We start from the raw sequence: 21,612 nt of genomic DNA on the forward strand, positions 1-21,612 counted from the left end.
ATACACAAAACTTTTTAATACCAATAACATAGATGAATTGGCTTTGAATACTATTGTGTTTTGATATGTGACATGCCATTTGTTACAAAAATATGGTAAATCATCCAACTGGTAATACAATTGGTTCGATAAAATTGTACAAAGTGTAACAAAAATATCTCTAATTCAGTATTTTCTCACTAATATAAATTCGGAAGTCGTTTAACCTTTTTTCGAATAACTTTTAATTTGTGAAAAATCTAGGTAAGTGAAAGGTGATATTCTGATAGAAAATAAGATTACCTCCAAAGTACTTTTATGTATTTCTTGTAAATTACTTAACAAAGACAACCAAAATGTGCCTCCAGATAAAAAAAGTGAAATCTCCAGTTTTCAATGTATTTCTTATGGTTTGAAGATTTGCTGCGTTGGGAGTATTTCTTTACTGTTATTGTTGAAAGGGTAAAAAATACTTTCCATATTGTAGAGCGTGTTTGCCTTAAAAGCTTTGCATTAAAAAATGCTTGTGGATATAGAAGAAAACAGCGTTTCAAAGCAGTAAACTGTATTGTTTAATTATTTGGCGTAGGTATTGGTGTTGTTAAAGCTTGTACTTGTACGGAATGTAGACAACTTCAACGTATGGTACCATTAGTAAAAGGTTTTATTTTACTATAAAATCTCAATGAGTATATGAAAAATCACATTTGTTGAATGATATGTAACAAACCAACAACTTGCTTATTCAAGACCTAACATGCCGAACCTTTTTTAGAGATCGAAAGTTATGACAGCAGACATACTATATTTATTTTTTTACAATACTTCCACATAATCATTCCTTCTTAATGTTGAAATCGTGACAGTGTACGGACGCCATTTAATCTGACATCTTGGCGTGTACAAGTGTGCAATAAATGTCACTTAGATTAGGCTAACAAGTCACCCTTAAACAAAACCCTGTCTTTCTCGTTTTGTCCCTCATAAAAAAAAAACAGTTGACCCTTAGAGGCAAACTTATTTCTTTAATAACATATTTTTAATATTTGAATATTTTTTTAATAACATAACATATATATATTATCTTATGTGTATTACGTTACATATATATGTTATATGTAACATTCTACAATACGTTATAAAAAAATCAAAAGTCATTTAAATAACTGTTTAACATAATGAAATGTATAAGAAATTTACTTTGATGTAATTATATACGCATCTATGTATTTATTAATGTATATAATGCATTTAACGATGTATTTATCTATATCAATAAAATCTTTTAAACATGTATTACGTACAATGTGTATTACCTTCATTTTGCATAGTGTTTTTTCAATGACTTTGTATTAGTAAAAAGAAAATCAGCTAAAATGTTACGTGGCCTTATTGAAAACTACGCTAAATTAAATTATGTTTTAGACAACGGAAAGAGTAAACATTACACAGCATCCCAGTAGGGTATGTTAATGTTTTGTTTTCAGGTTGCATGAATAATTCAAACAACCTCCTGTGTACCTTAGCAGACTAGTGCATTACATTAAATCGCTTCAACCTTTTACCTATATCACGTGACATGTATTATTTTAAATACAACCAAATGATTGGATATAATCTATACTATTTTAATATCAACCAAATATTTTACTGAATTATATTTTTTAGTAAAACGCCGATTTGTAGACAGCGGATTTTTAAACTAATTGTTTACGTTAAGATACTAATAAAATCAACTCATTTACTTCAATTAAATACAAGTAGACATTACCTCATAGTTTTGTAATTATAAAATTGTAGAAAGCATGTTTTACTCATTCAAGATTAATTAATTAAAAAACTTTCTTCATATCGGAATTAGACTTAAATAATGTATCGTTAGCGTTGATGTTCATACATTCAACAATTTTTAAATTAAAAATTATGGCAAACATCACATCACCAAAGAAATTATAAACATTGTTGTCATTGCTAAGACGATTTTACTGAACAATGTTGACACTTACGATAAGTAAACATTAATGTAGGGGATTTCTGAATTAGGATAAATTGTTATTTAAACTAGGAATCTACTTTCCTTTTGTATAAAAGTCATATCATTGACTTTTTTTTATGTAACTTGAAACTACACAGCTTCATAATCTTGGCAACAATTAAAAGTGACCTGATATGCACTATGGCGTCCAGGTAAATGGAAATAACTACAACTATATTGGTTAGTAAATGGCTACTAATAATCAAACATTTTGAATTGAGATAGATCAATTAAATGAAATACATTAAGAAACGTAATTATGGGGTCCAGTAGATTCCTTACAACAGATGAGAACAGACCTACATCACGACACTAATGCACACCATTATTCTTCCTCTGGGTTTGTACCAGAATAACAATTACACTCCAGAGATCTGTGTTTCTAAAATCTCAAGTTGTTGCAAAATGAGATATTTTATAATTTTTACAGTTCTTTTTAATTGGTAAAACAACGAATTCCATAAAAATATAATGTATAAACAGCAAGTTGGTGAATTTTATATATACCAGTCTGTTAAATATTCTACGAAAAATATCTTCCACTTGTAATGTAATTATAGTCTTCTGAAACGATATACATATAAATGTATACACGAATTAGGCTTTTTTACTTTTATTAGGTAACCTTAGATAGTGAAATATTTCCTTTATACTAAACGCACGGAGTTTAATAATTAGTTTATAGTAAAAAGGAATCAATTGACAATAATAATTTGAAATATTTTAAGGCGATCAGTATTTGTGATAATTTTAGGCCAGTGATACTTCTGTTTCACTGTCAGTTATAATTAACTAACTTTTCAAACTAGTTAGCAAATAAACTTTGTCTGCAGACTCGCTTGCATCCTGTTTTACAGTAAAATAAATTAATAACACAAACAAAAATATAATCACTGATTTATGAATACAATTTTATTTTTACTGATGATATAGACTTGTATTACACCTTTGAGACCCTAATTGCTTTTGAAATCAATAATGTGTAATACAATTATTTTGTAACCTTACAATATCCTTTTTTGATGTTGGTAATATACATGTTTTGTGGCAACTGCCACATCATCAGGTTTATCATCTTCTCAGGTTCGTCATAAACTTAAAACAGAAAACACAGAACACGTAAAAAAACATAACATTTATTTTATCAACCGTCGGGGTGCGTGCACGCATTTGGTCGGGCCAGCGGCGAAACATGTAGTTTGCCAACACCAAACAAGGATATCGTAAGGTAACAAAATAATTGTATATAATTGTAATATAATTGTAATATAAAGCAATATCCAGAAGTAGGAAGATGAATTCTAATAATGCCTAGTTTGTCCCTAGGGAATTAAAGGTAATATTCAAGTCCTCCTGTTAGTCACGTTTGGATATTGTCGCCCGTTGACAAATAGCCGTACAATGACAAATATACGTTTTATTCAGTCAATTATTGGACAATTGACTTTGATCTCCACGATGCCACTTATACAAAACAAATATTTTGAGTGAATTGATATATAAAACAAATAAATTATACGCACTGAGCAAACATCTCTATACAAAATTTTACGTTGTATTCCTATAAAGTGATGTATACGAACTTATTAGAATGATATTTACCAATTGCTGTACTTTCATTTAACTTCGAATTAGTCTATTCTTTTTTAATATGAATGTCTTGGTTTTTTTAAAGACATCATAATGGGTTTTTCTATACACTGTACAAACACAAACACACATAAAAAAATAAATAACCACCTTAGAAGTAAAACCTACGCCGGTGAATTTATATACTTTCTTAAGTTCTTAAATAGGTCTGAAGTTGTGTAAACTTTTTTTTAGTATACACTGTTTTTAATATGAAATATTAAAAATGTTTTTTCAACATGACAGTAAGACACATACAATCTAAGTAATGTTTTACTTATTGGACAAGAATTCACAAGAGATCCATAAGTAAATCCAGGGGTGCCCACAGGGGGGTTTGATGTCGCAAAATGCGACATCAGAATTTTATTTGGGGGGGGATTTTTTGATTTTGGGGGGGATTCATGCCAGTGGTTGGTTAAAAGCACATAAAAGATTAATCAGATAATTTTTACGACCTCCTTAATTTATTACTGGGGTAATTATGCAATCAAAATCCCGTTTGACATTTTTTATCTTGATTAATAAATCATTTTATAATTGCTATAAAATATATAGATACTTTTATGTGGATTTCCACTTTCTGAATCGTATCATGTTTGACAGTGAGAACAACTCCAAGCCAACTGCTGTCAAAGGATTATGGTTGCTTATTAAATTGTATCTGCAATTTGAGTTTGTTTTTACCTTTCATTATGAACTCATTCTCAAATAGTCTCATTGCCTTGAGGACCTATTGATGGTTTTTTAGGTTTGTTTATTATAATATACGAGGTGTTAGCCCGTCCTACGTACGGGAGTAGTCAGTTAAAACTGTGTATAAATCAGAACACCTAGCTTACACGTATAAAGACAAATTTTATAGCAGCCTACAGTAGAAAGAGTAATTATCAATTGAGAAAGTGTATAGGCCTAGTCAACGATATCACCTTCCAAATCCATCGCATACCTGCCTCTTCCATAATCAATATCAACACAATACAATTACTCATACTATACACTATTTCCAGTAGGTCTGAATAGAAACTCCCTAAAATAAAACGAAAACATCCAATAAAATTCACAGTACACATAATTATAACGTTAGTGTCCTGACATCATTAACGAATCGTCCACACATATCCTTTATATCAATTTCAATGCTTCAATTGCTAAATAAATAAGTGTAAACAAAGAAAAGTAAAAACAACAACATATAGTTTGTTTCGGTAAACAGCTGAGTCAAAAATAAAATCATATTCATTTGAACAAAAGAACTGGTCACATGTTGAAGGAATTTAAAACGTAAAACACGCTTGTAAAGCTAGTGACGTAATAAATGTTGTATGTTTATTATCCACTCCGTCATCAGTTCTAATATCCTTAATAATTAAACCACACTCATTGAATCAATGTACACCGTAATTCCCCATATTCATTTATTTAAACTAAGAAATATTCAGCGCCTCCAAACGTAACCACAACTAAACACATGCCAAACAACTTTTTAGATTTCATAAAAGGATGGTTAGTCTAATTGCAGTATCCTAGGTCAATGATGACGTTGTGCTCAATCTATGTCATTCATATCTGTATATCTTTGGATAAACCCGTCTGGGTTGTGGTGGTAATTTAAAATTATATTCCTAAAGATTTTTGATCTCCTTTTATATGACATCAATATTTCGGGGCCTAATCCAAACAAAGTTTAATCATTCAAAAACATTGATTGTAAACAAACCAAGATGCAAGATGAATTAAAACGTGTAAAAAATGGAGTTTCCTACCCTTTCCTAAAAAAGTTGAGCAGTATAATAATTTGCATATCATTTTTTAAGACTCGTGTACAGAGCCTCGACTTGTATACATCGATGGTGTTACTTTTCTTGGTGGTCTACTAATCTTACTTATTTCTTAAAAATCAATGACAAATCAGAGTAAATAAAATAACCTCATAGTTCTACAGAGCATTTTTATATTTAACCAGCTGTTACTGTAGTTAAAAGAAAATTATTTTGCACTAAAACAAACCGAAGATTGCAAAGATTTATTTAAAAAATCCTTTGAACATCCTAGCATTTTACCTATCTATATTTAAATAATCTGTCATCCTCTTATCGAAGGATTGAACGTATCAGTGATTAGCATTATACATAGTATAAATAAGTCCACCCTTAGTATGTCTTTTAATGTCATCCAAATGCTGAATTTGTGTTACAAACGCTGAATGTTTACAGCTGTTATGTTAAACAAATTATATTACACCAAAAGCTAGTTTAGAATCTTAGCGTCGGCTGCTAGACTTTTCAAAAATTAAAACTTATTTTCTAAATAACTGGGACCCTAAACTAAAATTATGGCTTCGACATTCCCTAGTTCTCATAATTATCTTTCTTTCAACACAAAAATCATGAAAATCCGTCGAGTGGTTGATTCAGAATCGTGAAATAAAAAAACACTGTTTCGTTTTAATATTATAGAATAGATTTTTGATTCATAAAAAAACAGTATTATGATAATGATAATCATTTTGCTATTTTTACAACATGAACAACAACATTAAAGCTTGTGATAATATTTTGGCTCTCCCAAATATATATTATGCCTGGGTCATTTATTCATTGGAAGAAATTGACATACAGTACTGTGACAATTTAATTAAGGTTTTTGATAGGCTATGTGTTTACGTTAACTTCAAGAGCTGAAACACATGATTCTGGATTAATTAAATTGTATTTGTCATTGTCTTTTCTTGAATCTAGAAAGAGCTTCAAACAAATTTTACTAGTCTTAGAATAGATATATAATAATTTTTTACGCCACACTACACTATTTTGACGAACTTCCCATGCAAGGATTTAGTCCAGAAAACAGCTGTTTGTCCTTAATCAAATGGGGTTTCATACAGTACTACTGTACTGTAATGAGTTTACCAATCAGCTGATTATACTGTATTTGGGTGGCAATGAGTGGTTATAACAAAAACATAACCTCTGACTAGTGATTTTTAGTCCTTTAGTTGGTGGTAATATAGGGATTTGAACGGATTTAGTAGTATGGCGTAAACTATCGTACGTCACTCGTCCAAAATGTGTTGGCCGGACTCGTATAAAAAAACCACTACTCGACTTCGTCTCGCACGGGATTCAGTACTAGTAACGTAATATACTATTTTACCACACTATGATGTTTTTAACTGTTTTACATATAGGTACATTAATTGGTGGCTGAAAGTTACGTTTTGCAGGCCAATCCAGCTGTCATCGTCATTTGGGGATGAAGCAGGTTTTTACATCCCTAGGGCCGCAAAATCAGCTGCCCGTTTTAAATACACAATCAGTATCCATAGCATTGCAATAGAGTTGTTTTATTGTCACCGCTGCTTAGCAACTATTTATTATTATTTTTGCTGATTCCCCAAATTATTTATCCACATGACCTTAAAGTTGTGTAGTTGTGTTGACTATATCAGTGTGCAGTGCATTATCATTGGGAGGTGAATTAGTGGTAATAGGGTATAGTGTGGGGCGGTGAATAATAGCGTTCGTACCACGGACTGAAATGGTTTTGCAGTTCTCGATCGTTTTCAATCCTCGACCTCGTATCGAACTTAAAAACTACCTCGAACCAGCAAAACCTCATTTTGGCCCTAGGCACGAAATATGCTATTAAGTTTAGGGCTAGTAATATTTTTGAGACTGAATATTTTACACTTATTTAAAATGGACCAAACTCAGAAGTGGATTAAAGGGCAATTTAGAAAATATCTCAAACTTTTTTACATAACTTCAAGTACTTTCTCCCCTACAATTTAATATGGTAAAAGAATTGTTTATGTAAAAACCCTGATCCCAAAAAAGTGGTTTTCGAAGTGATGTGTGTGTCTGTCTGTATGTGTGTATGTATGTATGGTACAGAGCTACAGACCACGCCTGTGGTCCGAGTCCGATTTTGATGAAATTTAGTATTTTAGGTACCAATCCATGGTCTCTCCAGATGTTTTTTTTTCATTTTGGATTTTTAGTAGTGATATTCCATAAAACCCTATAAAATAATGGATGAATAAAATTTTCTCAGAATTGGCCTGAACGATTTTGATTAAAAATTAACATGTTATACTTTTTGACTATGACAAAAATTGTATAAACCCTCTATGCCGTAAAAATTATGGTTCAAAAGTTATTGCAACTTTTGTGATTTTCCCTTTTAAAACCTATTAACTCATGAAAAATCGGATAAAAAAAAACTACATGGCCAATTTTGATTCAAATTGTGTGCATGTTAAAAATCCAACTCATTTAAATGAAAACTAAACTAACAAATAGTTTGCTACTAGAGTTTTAAAGGAAAATTGTCCATTTAAATTGGGTTAAAAGTTTGATTCAAACGCTTAAATTCCCATAAATTTAAAGAAGTGTAGGGGGCACCCCTTCCCTCCCCGCATTATAAACATAACTATGGGTTAGCCCCCAGACCTTCCGGCATGGGTTAAACAACGAATTTGGGGGGGATTCTGCGACGTGAGCTTTGGGGGGGATGGGCACCCCTGAGTAAATCCATTTATAAATTAAAATTTGAGTATTGACTTGTATTTCCCTTTAGCTCTCTCAGCTATTCTGGAAAATACGTAACAGCACTTGATACACATTTAAATGTAAAATTAATTGGTCAATGTTTTTGCCTTGCATTAACATTTCGAGTTGTATAACAATTTAAACTGACTAAACTCTAAACTAGGATAACTGTTCTGGTTACCCGAGTGGTTATAGTGTTCAGTGTTCACCTTCAAATCTGAAGGAAACTGGTTCGATTCCAAGCGAGATCATTTCAAGGCTGGAATTTTCCTTGTAACATTCAATTTTACAACGATTCAGTATACAATTTTTGTTTTGTTTTTAAGCTCAACACCATGGGTGTTTTAAAACCGGGCATTTTCCTGTTTTACGGGATAAACTGTGGAAAACTAATTTTTAGCCTACTCGGTTCCCATGATCTAGTCCTGCTGGTTCGTGATGTTCTAGTGTATCTCACCCTACACCTCCAAGCCAAATTTCACCAAAAACTGGCCAATATTACTCCAGTTATAGCGTTCATGGACACATATGTGTACAAATTTTAACTATAAGTGTTTTTATTTTCTGAGGACATTAAAATGAAAAGGTAAATCAGTCCTGATTCCAGGTTCCACCGTTCCACGTACGGTAAAAGCTACTTCATGGACTGGACCTATAGGGAAATTTGCTAAAAGGTTGACGTTAGATAGTAAGAAGACCAGGGTTTGGACCATTCCCTTTCTAAACATAAAAAGTACCATTGGTGTAGAAAACACAAAACAAATCAAAATACATGAAGAAAGATCCTCTTTAAAGGAGCTTTACTCAGTAATCATTTGCCAAATTTGTTGTTAAAGTTGGTTGAAAAAGCAGAAAAAACTTTCCATTTACTTGTTAATGTTTTATGAAGCGAAGATGGAGCCGAATGAAAATAAAAGAGGCTTTAATACTGATAAACATTGTTGCTGCTTAATCATTCAAGAAAATGAACAGTTTTAAGAAATTGGTTTGTTTGAGAGAGTTTATAAATATAGTGTTACAAATATGTTCTAAGGAAACGTTTTTGATTTTCTGCATTATCCTACTTTTAGTATTTTTATTCAATTGTTATATATACATCTTTTATCCAAGATCATGTGATCTACCAACAACATAAATGTTTTTTTCTAAGGGAATAATGTATTATTTTACATTATAAACCTAACACGACTAATATATTTGTAAAAAATGTCTAACCAATTAACCTTTCTGAAATTGTTAAAAATCATGTGTAGTGTTTCTTTTCTCAATAAATTGAATTAAATTGAATTGATGATAAAGACTATAAGAGACTATAAGAGACTATATTGGGCCCCGCTATGATGTAGTATTCGTGGAAAACAATAACTATAACGAGAAGTAACGTTAAGGATAATAGGTATAATAGGAGAGAGTCTGATGCTTTTGATATCAATGACGTTTTCTCATTTTTCACCGTGTTCAGCTTACATCCTGGTTTTACAGACAAATCAAATATACCTCTAAATACATTTAAAGTAATTTTGTGATACGAAACAGAAAATGTGTCATAAATATAGTTAATAAAAACAACCTTAGTAATATACGTCGAAAGTTGTCTTAATTTAATTACTTTTACCATTTTTACTATATTTACTAAAACATTATATTTATATCTTTTGCAATGAAAAAGAACACAATTACTAATACAAAATAATACGAGAAAAATACATCGTAAGGGATTCCTCCAGCCAAGGAATTTAAATTATTAAAGTAGTTTAATAATCTATATATTAATTTGAAACTGTTTTTCTTTGTCACAGCTATTTTGAGAGAACGGCTGGGCGTAGAAACTTGGTAGATGTGTCTTAAGAAAGGTCTTGGTCTGTAGATGAGCCATCAAAAGAGAAACATGGTGAATTCCCTTGGGGCTCTGCCCCCGTGGCCTTTAAATTCCCATCCCATGTTATTCTTATGGAGGGAAACGGGGTTTTTGTCACAGCTAATTTGAGAGAACGACAGGGCGTAGAAACTTGGTAGGGGTCTCTAAAGAAAGGTCTTGGTCTGTAGATGAGCCATCAAAAGAGGAAAGAGGTAAATTCCCTTGGGGCTCTGCCCCAGAAGCCTTTAAAGTTGCCTCTTCAGATTTGTTTACATTACGACCATATGCATAATTCTACACTACCTTTTAATGCAACAGCTGTTAATATTTAAATTGTGATTTATTGAATTTGTCAAAATAAAGTAGCCTACAGTATTTGCAATGGATTTTTCTGATTTTAAAATTGATTTTCTTCTGCATCGTGTCATGTTTTGCAATATAATGTCCTATTACCAAATCAGTGGAAAATCCTAATATCACAGTAACTTTTAAAATTATTTCTTATGGAGTTAACTTATATCTATTGTATGGGTTGGTTTCTGCCTTTTTACCACTTCTTGGAGATTGTACGTAGGTGATATTCTTTGGCATATTGCATCTATAGACGAAACTTGGGTTGGTGTAATTATTACAATGGAAAAGAGCGAGAAATCCTGGACAATTTGATATAAGCTAAAAATAAAACTGAATTAAAACTGTGCTACATTTCTTGAGCAATCATTGAAATAACCGATTTGCAAACAATGGAAACATAGAAAAAGTCATAGAACAACACCAAGTAGAAGAAATAGAAATAATGTTTTTTTCACACTAAAAACGCTCAAAAAACAAGATCAGCTTTTTGAAAAAAGATAAGATATTTATAAAAGATTTTGATTATCTAACTCTAACTGCTGTGTAGATCATGAGTTTTTCCATAATCTTTGAGTTGCCTGTAATGCTTCGCAATTGCTCGAATTCGAGCAACAGGTACACTAGTATTGGTAACTTCAGGAATAAGAAACTGTAAAACCTACTATGAGACATTGCAGTTGAACTAATTATCACACTTGAAATTCAATAGATATTTTTAATTGAATGAATCAGTTATATATTATTTATTCCGGAAAAATGAATTTAATACTGTTCAAAACTATTCAATATAGAAAACAACAAACATACATGTTAATTAATAGTTAATAATTAAATTAACCTTATACATTATTATGTTTATCAAAAGTTTTACATAGTTTAATGGAATAAGCTGACACGGGCTTTTAAAATGTGCGTCAACTAAAATTAATTGTGTCCAAACAAATCAATATTTGTTAAATTAGAAAGAAATAAAAAAGGCAATTGTGAAATATGAGTGAAATGGACAAATAGTGAAATACATGTACATTTTTTGGCCACCATCTAAGTTAAATCTTTATAATGAAAATCTATATAAATACTAAGCTATTAAGGTTTGACTTAATTCGACTTAATAAATCCACAAAGACATGCATAAAAGTAGCCTACATCCAAAATAAGTATGTTAAAGGATACAAGATAAAAGAGTTTTTTCATGATCGCTGATTAAAAGATCCCATCGATCTGAAACGTGGGCTGAATACAATGCGTCAAAAATGACATGCTTTTTTATATGCATTAACTGACATTGGGAGATTTATTTAAAAATCCATGTTAACCATGTGTGTAGGGGTGAACATTTTGGGGATTCATGTAACTTACTCTACGAACAATAATATTCAAAATCACCATGCTAATATATATCTATGTGTTTGATCTAAAAAAAAAATTAATAACGCCATTACATATGAAAAATATTTATAGTCATATTTCTTAAAATAATTATAGAATTATAAAAAAATAAAATAAAATTATAAAAGAATTGTATGTAAAAAGTTTGCATTCAGTTGTCTATATACGAATAATTAGCACTTTTATTAGTTTCTTTCCTATTGGAAAAATGTTATTTAAAATTGTACCTATGCAAGGAATATATACTAACTGATTGATTGTGGTTAACATAATTGGATATACAATAGATAATTAATCAAAACCTAAATATTAATTATAAACATGTGGAATAAACCAATGTTATACCTACGTAAAATTAGTATATTTGGGGATAATGTTATTATATTATAACTAACTTACTGTTTTATAGGTTTGCACTAATACATTTTCAATCTCCAGTATAACATAATATCATCTTTCTTGAGTGTTTCGTAAAAAGTAATTTTCAAATGTAAACTTGAATGTATCAAAAATATAAAAACATTAATTTAATTTTAATCTATTTTGGTAACCAAACAAATTATGTAGATTTTGGTAAAAGACATCATGTAGTTAACCAAGTTTCTCATATAATTATGTTGTAATAATATAAATCAAAAACATAGTTAGCCTATGGTAATAATATGAACTCCACTTGTGAGGATAGTTAGTGTACAGCTGGGCATTTCATCTCAGTCACCTCAGCCTTAATTAACAAACTTTTAAATTGACAAAGACAAACTTTACTAACATAAATGAATTCCTCCAGAGTAAAGTTTATAAACAGGCTTGAATGAGACAATAATTAATTTTAAGCTGTGGACAACTTAGAAACACTCAAATAAATTATTAAATGTGTAAATAAACGTAATTGTTATTTTAGCAAGCTGTATTTTGCGTAATGCTAACTTTAAGAATGGTTGCGAAAATAGAAAATGTTTTGTTTATACCCTATATAAAAAAATGTACATGAATTAAAACAACTACACTATTACAGCTTTTTAACTGGCATATGAAATATTAATGAAATGATAAAATGCATCATACAAAATGTTAGATTTTTTACGTTGTTTGCCAGAAGAATAATTTAACTAATACATTTGACTGTTATGTATGTTTTTGTAAAGAAATATATACTGTATGTAGAACAAGTTTGTTAATTGATTGTGGATTTAAACTTTTTTTTGAAAATTTTAATATATGGTTGCCGAATAAATTTTGGTTTGTGGAACAAAAGATTTCCTAGGGAAATAATAGGTGCACTCAAACCAAATAAATGAATACACATTTTACTTTACACCATACGCAAGTTTTTATAATACGGTATAAAAAATATGTTATAAAATTGCATCTCCATACTTGGTTAAAATCTAATACTTTTAATGTTGCCTTTGTTGAATTTAAAACATTTATCCAATAAAATAAAATAAAGTTAAGTCATGTTTGAATTTAAGTTAAGCGTATTACAAACTCCAAAATCAATGGCCAACAAATCGTGAAAAAGATCAACTGCCATTAAGATAATTTAACTGATAATTATGATAATTAAGGTAATCTTGACTAATTTTATTATTAATATTGTTGAGGAGATGGCCAAATTCATTTTATTAATACCATTAAAGTGCATTAAATACGGGTTGAGTTATGAAATGCATTTTAGCCATTTTAAAACATGAAACCATTGTTTATCTTTACATATAGTCAAAATTGTAAGCTTAATAATATACTTAATCAGCTAGTGTAGGTACTTATAACCCTGTCAACCCAAATAATGTTGTCCCCTTCAAAAAAGGCTAATACCGATATAAAATAAAAAAATAAAACATTTTCCCAAACTTTTTATACTCAGGGTCGTTCTATGACTTTCATGCGGTTCCAACAAATCGGTTCTTTCAATGAGTGTTCAATAAATACAATACTGCCTCACTTCAGTTATTTGGCAAAATATGTTAATTATCCACAGCTATCTAATCCGGGGGCCTACAAACTATAAAACTATAAACTATAAACTACAAACTAATATTATTGGTAAATCAGCTGATCGCCCAATATAAATCTAATGGAAATTACAAGTTAAAAGTTACAACTTTGTGTAATTTATTTTTCACCACACTATGATGTTTTTAGCCGTATTACATACGTTAATTGGTGGCTGAAAGTTACGTTTTGGAGGCCATGCCAGCTGTCATCGTAATTTGGGGACCGAGCAGGTTTTTACAGCCCGGGGCCGCAAAATCAGCTGTCCGCTTACTTACTTAAAACACATCGATCTCTACTATTGTAGTAATAATAGAGATCGATGTTAAAACATAATACACAATCAAAATCCATAGCATTGCAATAGAATTGTGTTATTGTCACCGTTGCCTAGCAACTATTTATTTTTATGTTTGCTGATTGCTCAAATTATTTCTTCACGTAACCTTAAAGTTGTAGTTGTGTTGACTATCGGTGTGCATTATTATAGTGGTGAATAATGGTAATAGGGTAATAGTGTGGTGAAAAATTGCGTTCGTACCACGGACCGAAATGGTTTTGCAGCTCTCGATCGATTTAAGTTCTCGACTTCGTCTCGAACTTACAAACTATCTCGAGCCGGCAAAACCCCATTTTCGGCCCTAGGTACGAAATATACTATTATTTCAGTTCTATAGCATGGTTAGATTTTAGAACCAAAACAAATACAGTACCGTACATCTCTCGATGACTCGATTCCATTAAATCCCTAAAGTCAAATCTTGGAGAAAAGATTAGTTTCAAAGGCACAAAATTATATATTTGTTTTCTTGAACTCCAATTTTAAATGTTAACAGCAATACAAAAATAATAATCCTCTTAATCATAATGTAAACAAATGTGTTCGCCCAAAGGAAACCATAGGGATTTTAAAGGCCACTAGGGCAGGGTCCCAAGGAACTTTTCAACATGTCAAACCTTAAATTACATCTATTTAACACCATCTTTCCAACTAGCCATAAGCTAACAAATCGGTTAAAAATCTATGGAGGAGATCAGACGACAAAATTCAAGTTTGACTATTTTATAGATGTATAGAATAGATAAATAGATAGATGGATGGATAGATAAATAGATATATAAATAAATAAATAGTTAGATAGATAGCCTAGATAGATAGATAGATTCATATCAATCGCTGCATTTCGTTGGCAAAATATCACGCATTGAAATGGTATTCCTACAAAATTGAATTGCTTGGCTACATGAGTATATTTTAGAGTTTCCATATTGACCACCCCTGCTGAAGTCATAACCAAAACCATTAAAAATTTGCGAAATAACTTACGATGAATGGGGTTTTCCCTTCAATAAACCCGATTCATTTTCCACCGTATTATTTATACTAAAAGTTTCATGCTATCAAAGTTAGTCAGATGAAAGTTTCTGTTTGTTTAAACTATCGGCAACTGAATGTTTAGGTTTAACTTAGGTATGTTGGTTTTACCTTACTTTTACTGACATATGTTCCAGATGAATACATAATTTTATATAATTGGTCGAGGAAAATGCCTTAAGTATTACCGTTGTATGTTTTAACTGTTTCTACATAGCATCGTTACATGAGAATTAAACTATGTAATAACTACAATAAAATGACTAGGTTGAATTAACTATATGAATATTTTACGAGCAAAAATCTTATAAAAATGCTTGCAAGGCGTATTTAAGATGTCAGTTAATTGAAATCACGGTACGGATCTAAACTATTTAATATTTTTTCTTTGTTCAACAAAGACAAACTGTAATTACCTTTCCACTGAACGTAGATGTTAAAGCTCTATATGATGTTTTTGTTTGAATGCAACCCAAATAATTACAACTACCGTGAGACACAATCAGTCCATCTTACATGTTGGTATCCCTGTTTCATTACTTTATAATTAAATTTCTTTCCTCAATTGTCCTTAAGCTAAATATGACCAATCGTTCAAATAATTAGACGTAATATGGTAGTTTATAGCATGCCCAAATACAGATTGCGAGAACGTCAAGTTGAGACTTATTCACTATACATTCCCAATAGCACTAAAACTCATAGATAACTATGCAACAATGTATATCAGCTGATTGACAATAAAATAAAGAATCCAGAGTTAAGAACATGTGAGATTGTTTGTCATTATATGTTACTTGTAATTTGGGTTGCGTTTCAAATTACACCCTGTAATTAACATGAAAAGTACTAAGCCTAAAATAAGTTGATAGGCTGGAAAGTCGCCCTTTACCGTACCTAAACACAAAAAAGTAACGTTATGTACTTTTACGGTGCACTTAGGTATCTGAGGAAATAAACAGCTAACTGAAACGGCATGTTTTATTTTTTTTATATAACAATATTATAATTTATATTATGTCCTAAATAAACTGTGTCATGCGTTACTAATTTACTAATTATTCTGTGTATTATTATGTGAAGTATCGTATGTTACTCGCCCGGTAAGCCTTGCTTGCATGGTGAAATGCCACTTACCTGGCGAGTAACCTAATATACAATACGAGTGTTATTTCTGTAACGGATAATATGTGTAACATTCGAGACCGAAATAAAAGAATTCAATTTCCTATAAGGTAAGAATATAAGAATATCTACTTCAAACTAGTTTTGTATCTACTCTACCTTTCGATGGATTATGCAGCGTGCAAACACATGTATTAAAATCGTGTCGAATTAGAATTGTGCACGCATTTCCCTATTTAATCAGAAAATACCCTTGATATTCAATAAAGAAATTATGAATAAATAATTAGTTTACTAACAATAATTTCTCCTAAACCTAACCTGTCAGATAACGTTCATGTATATAACATTGTACATGCCATGTATAAATGCTACAGAGATGAGATTCCATATAAATTGAATTCCTATTTCTAAAAGTTAGAGCATACATTTAAATCTAACAAGGCTTACAGTTAATTGCCAATTTGATAAATACCCAAACATGGAGATCGATAATTGAATTACTTTCAATTTAAAATATTTATAAGCTTTAGCAATAAAGGTATGGTTATGGTGTTTCTGTTACTTAAAACCAGCTTTAAACCAAGTAGAGTCAAGTTTACGTGTAAATTAAATTCAAAACCCTTGGAATTCAAGTAATGGGATTTAATAAATCCAATTAACTCACTTAATAGTTAAATCTAACCGTAACCTCTCTTAAGGAGCCTGGGTACGATGGAAACTAATTCAAAATTGTAATACTTGCACAAGCTATTATTAAATTAACGTCATAATGTTTGTGTTATTTAAAACATTTGAGGAAAATAATGTAAACTAAGTTACCATAAACAGGCTAGGGTTAAGAAAACAATTCGCGATCCCAATTTTGGCAATCACCGAGTATATTTAAATGTATTATTTGATATTATTCAATTTTATTTCAGTAAAGATATGCTTTTTCAGTATAATTCCATCACATATATTATAATGTTATTACGGAATGGACATGTATTTTTACATGCAAAAAAAAAACCTTTTCAAGATATTAAGTTGAACTATACAGTACCTGGTATTTGAAATATATTTAACGTAAAATGATATGTATGAATAATTGTGTTTATTACATCAGCAGAAACAGTTGTTGTAATTTTTTAGGTAAAAAATTAAATTAGATATTTAAAGCGAAGTTCTAAAAATGAAATGCTGGAGACGGATCGATTTTGTGATGACACAATGATATAGGTAAAACATGTTTTGGTTTGATTTGGCAAAGAAAATTTTTAACAAACTAAAAAAAAAACCGTTATATTATGACTTTTAAACGAAACTAAGGCATGCCGTTTTAAATAAATAGTGTAGGATGAACCAATTAAAATTTAGTGAAAATACTGGTTTTTAAAATAATTATTTTAGTGACCAAGTGAAGACAGCAATTAAGAAGATATAGGAGTGTTTAAATAGTGCTCATCTGCGTTTCAGATATATTATATTTGTCTTCTTGTAGAGGTAAAGCTAGAAGGCTTATACGATTTAATATAATGTACTAACAGTCTAAAGGGACAGGAACTTGTCTGAATTATTCATACGACCTGAAAACAAAACATTAACAGACTTTGTTGTGATGCGATAAAACTTATTCCCTCTCCTCTCACCAAAACATTAGGTGATTGCAACACAATATGCATTTAGACAAAGTAAATACTAAGAGAGTTACTGCAAGTGTAAAGAGAAGACTACGACAAAAAACAGTTTAATGCCAATAAATTGTAAGTATAAAGTGTATTGAGTGGTTTACTGAACAATTAACTATTTATAAATTTGGTATGTATGAAATAAATATATTTGTATGCAATTGTTTGATAATAATTAATATTTGTATTGAAATTTCATGTGTATGCAAATGAAATAAAATAAATATACATAATCCTTACTGTTTAGGTATATATAGTAATAATTAATATAATACATACATATATTACCAAAATATCTGTACATGTATTTAATAGAAGACAGATACAAATTAATTTGATTGTTTTTATTTCGTCCAACGAAACTATCATAATCTTTACTCCTACCTATAGTTGTTCATATTTTGGATCTGTATATTATTTCTTAAGGTTTATCACAAAAATAATATGTGATTATATTATAAGTTTGTAAACATAACTAATACTTTAAATTTTATTGCAACTGACCGAAGTGTACAAAAATAAATCGGTTATTTTGTTAAACACCTTATATGCATATAAAATAAAATTTAAAAATTAAAAAACGTATCTTAAACTGACCCAAAGTGTTAAGAGGATTTTCTCAGGTGTTCTTTCCAATTCTCCTTAAATTAGATTCCATTCTTTGGGACCTTGAAAAAATACTACCTACGCTACCAAGCGAGGATACAAATCATCTGGATCAACTTGTATTTATGGTTATAGAGCGCACAATGCTTGAGAGTATTGTAAAATAATCTATAAAAATGGCCTTTGAGGGTCTACTGTAACTCTTTTATGTTAAAATGTCCGTCTCATCAGAACTGACAACATGAAATTAATTATTTTACTAAGATCCCTATAGATCCCTATAACTTAAACTAAAAATTTTCCTATACTTATTCTAGAGTGAAAATAGTGAAACTTATTTAGCAGGATTATGTAATAAAACAAAAAAAATCATGCTGTTTTAATGATTTAGTAATGCAACTAATCCATATAAAAATCCCAAAGTACACATGAATTTTTGAGAAAACAAAAAGTCACACCCCCATAAACCATATCCTTAAAATGCTCGTCATGATGAGAAACCTTGCGCATTATTTCATAAATTGTCCTTTAAGGTATCTATAATATTAAAACGAAACCGGGTTTTTTTATTTCACGATTCTGAATCAACCACTCGACGGATTTTCATGATTTTTGTGTTGAAAGAAAGATAATTTTCAGAACTAGGGAATGTCGAAGCCATAATTTTAGTTTAGGGTCCCAGTTATTTAGAAATTAAGTTATAATTTTTGAAAAGTCTAGCAGCCGACGCTAAGATTCTAAACTAGCTTTTGGTGTAATATAATTTGTTTAACATAACAGCTGTAAACATTCAGCGTTTGTAACACAAATTCAGCTTTTGGATAAAATTAAAAGACATACTAAGGGTTGACTTATTTATACTATGTGTAATGCTAATCATTGATACGTTCAATCCTTCAATGAGAGGATGACAGATTATTTAAATATACATAGGTAAATACTAGGATGTTCAAAGGATTTTTTAAATAAATCTTTGCAATCCTCGGTTTGTTTTAGTGCAACATAACTAACTTTCTTTTCTAACATCTGGTTAAATATAAAAATGCTCTGTAGAACTATGAGGTTATTTTATTTACTCTGATTTGTCATTGATTTTTAGGAAATAAGTAAGATTAGTAGACCACCGAGAAAAGTAACACCATCGATGTATGCAAGTCGAGGCTCTGTACACGAGTCTTAAAAAAAGTATATGCAAATTATTATACTGCTGAATTTTTTTAGGAAAGGGTAGGAAAATCCATTTTTTACACGTTTTAATTAATCTTGGTTTGTTTACAATCAATGTTTTTGAATGATTAAACTTTGTTTGGATTAGGCCCGGAAATATTGATGTCATAAAGAAGGAGATCAAGAATCCTCAGGATTACAATTTTAAATTACCACCACAACCCAGACAGGTTTTATCCAAAGATATACGGATATGAATGACATAGATTGAGCACAACGTCATCATTGACCTAGGATACTGCAATTAGACTAACCATCCTTTTATGAAATCGAAAAAGTTGTTTGGCGTGTGTTTAGTTGTGGTTACGTTTGGAGGCGCTGAATATTTTATAGTTTAAATAAATGAATATGGGGAATTACGGTGTACATTGATTCAATGAGGGTGGTTTAATTATTAAGGATATTAGAACTGATAACGGAATGGATAATAAACATAGACAATTAATTACGTCACTAGCTTTACTAGCGTGTTTTACGTTTTAAATTCCTTCAACATGTGACCAGTTCTTTTGTTCAAATGAATATTATATTTTATTTTTGACTCAGCTGTTTACCAGAACAAACTATACGTTGTTGTTTTTACTTTTCTTTGTTTACACTTATTTATTTAGCAATTGATGCAGTGAAATTGATATGAAGGATATGTGTGGACGATTCGTAATGATGTCAGGACACCAACGTTATAATTATGTGTACTGTGAATTTTATTGGATGTTTCGTTTTATTTTAGGGAGTTTCTATTCAGCCCTACTATAAATTGCGTATACAGTGTGTAAATTAAGTCTGGCACACATTTTTTATCTTTTTTTTTATAGTAGATAGAAGAAATCAATTTGCAGGACTGATTAATAACAAATGTTAGGCACTTTTTACACATTTTGAAAATAAAAATTCCCTTAAGGGCAAGGGGGGGTGGGGGGTAACTAAACATTTTCAAATGACAACCCCCATCTTGTGACCCCTCATTTTAAAGGTCATTGGAAGACAAATCCAAAGATGTGTCTGAAAAAAAATTTTTTGCACCCTATCCAAGATGGCGGTTTAAAATGTAGGCTACTTAGGGTTGAACCGGTAAATTAAGTATGGCACTCATTTCTTATCTTTGTTAGTCTTTGTAGATAGAAGGAATTAATTTGCGGGACTGAGTAAGAACAAATGTTTGGCACTTTTTCATAATTTTGAAAAGAAAATTCCCCTTAAGGGTAAGATGTGGGTGGGGGGTAACTAAAAATTTTCAAATGACAACCCCCATCTTGTGACCCCTCATTTTAAAGGTGTTTTAAAGACAAATTTAACGATGTGTCTGAAATTTTTTTAATATGTTTCAGACTTAATTCACCCGTTCAACCCTAAGTACATTTTAAGCCGCCATATTAGACAGGATGCAAAAAAAAAAAAACATTTTCAGACACGTCGTTAAATTTGTCTTCCAAATACCTTTAAAATGAGGGGTCACAAGATGGGGGTTGTCATTTGAAAATCTTTAGTTACCCCCCACCCCCACCTTACCCTTGAGGGGAATTTTTTTCAAAATTATGAAAAAGTGCCAAACATTTGTTCTTACTCAGTCCCGCAAATTAATTCCTTCTATCTACAAAGACTAACAAAGATAAGAAATGTGTGCCATACCTAATTTACCGGTTTAACCCTAAGTACATTTTAACCCGCTATCTTGGATAGGGTGCAAAAATTTTTTTTTCAGACACATCTTTGGATTTGTCTTCCAATGACCTTTAAAATGAGGGGTCACAAGATGGGGGTTGTCATTTGAAAATCTTTAGTTACCCCCCACCACCCCTTGCCCTTAAGGGAATTTT

Source organism: Macrosteles quadrilineatus, unplaced genomic scaffold (genome assembly GCF_028750875.1).
Source record: "Macrosteles quadrilineatus isolate MER2022 unplaced genomic scaffold, UCM_ALF_1.0 Scaffold_6__1_contigs__length_79288215, whole genome shotgun sequence".
Taxonomy (NCBI): domain Eukaryota; kingdom Metazoa; phylum Arthropoda; class Insecta; order Hemiptera; family Cicadellidae; genus Macrosteles; species Macrosteles quadrilineatus.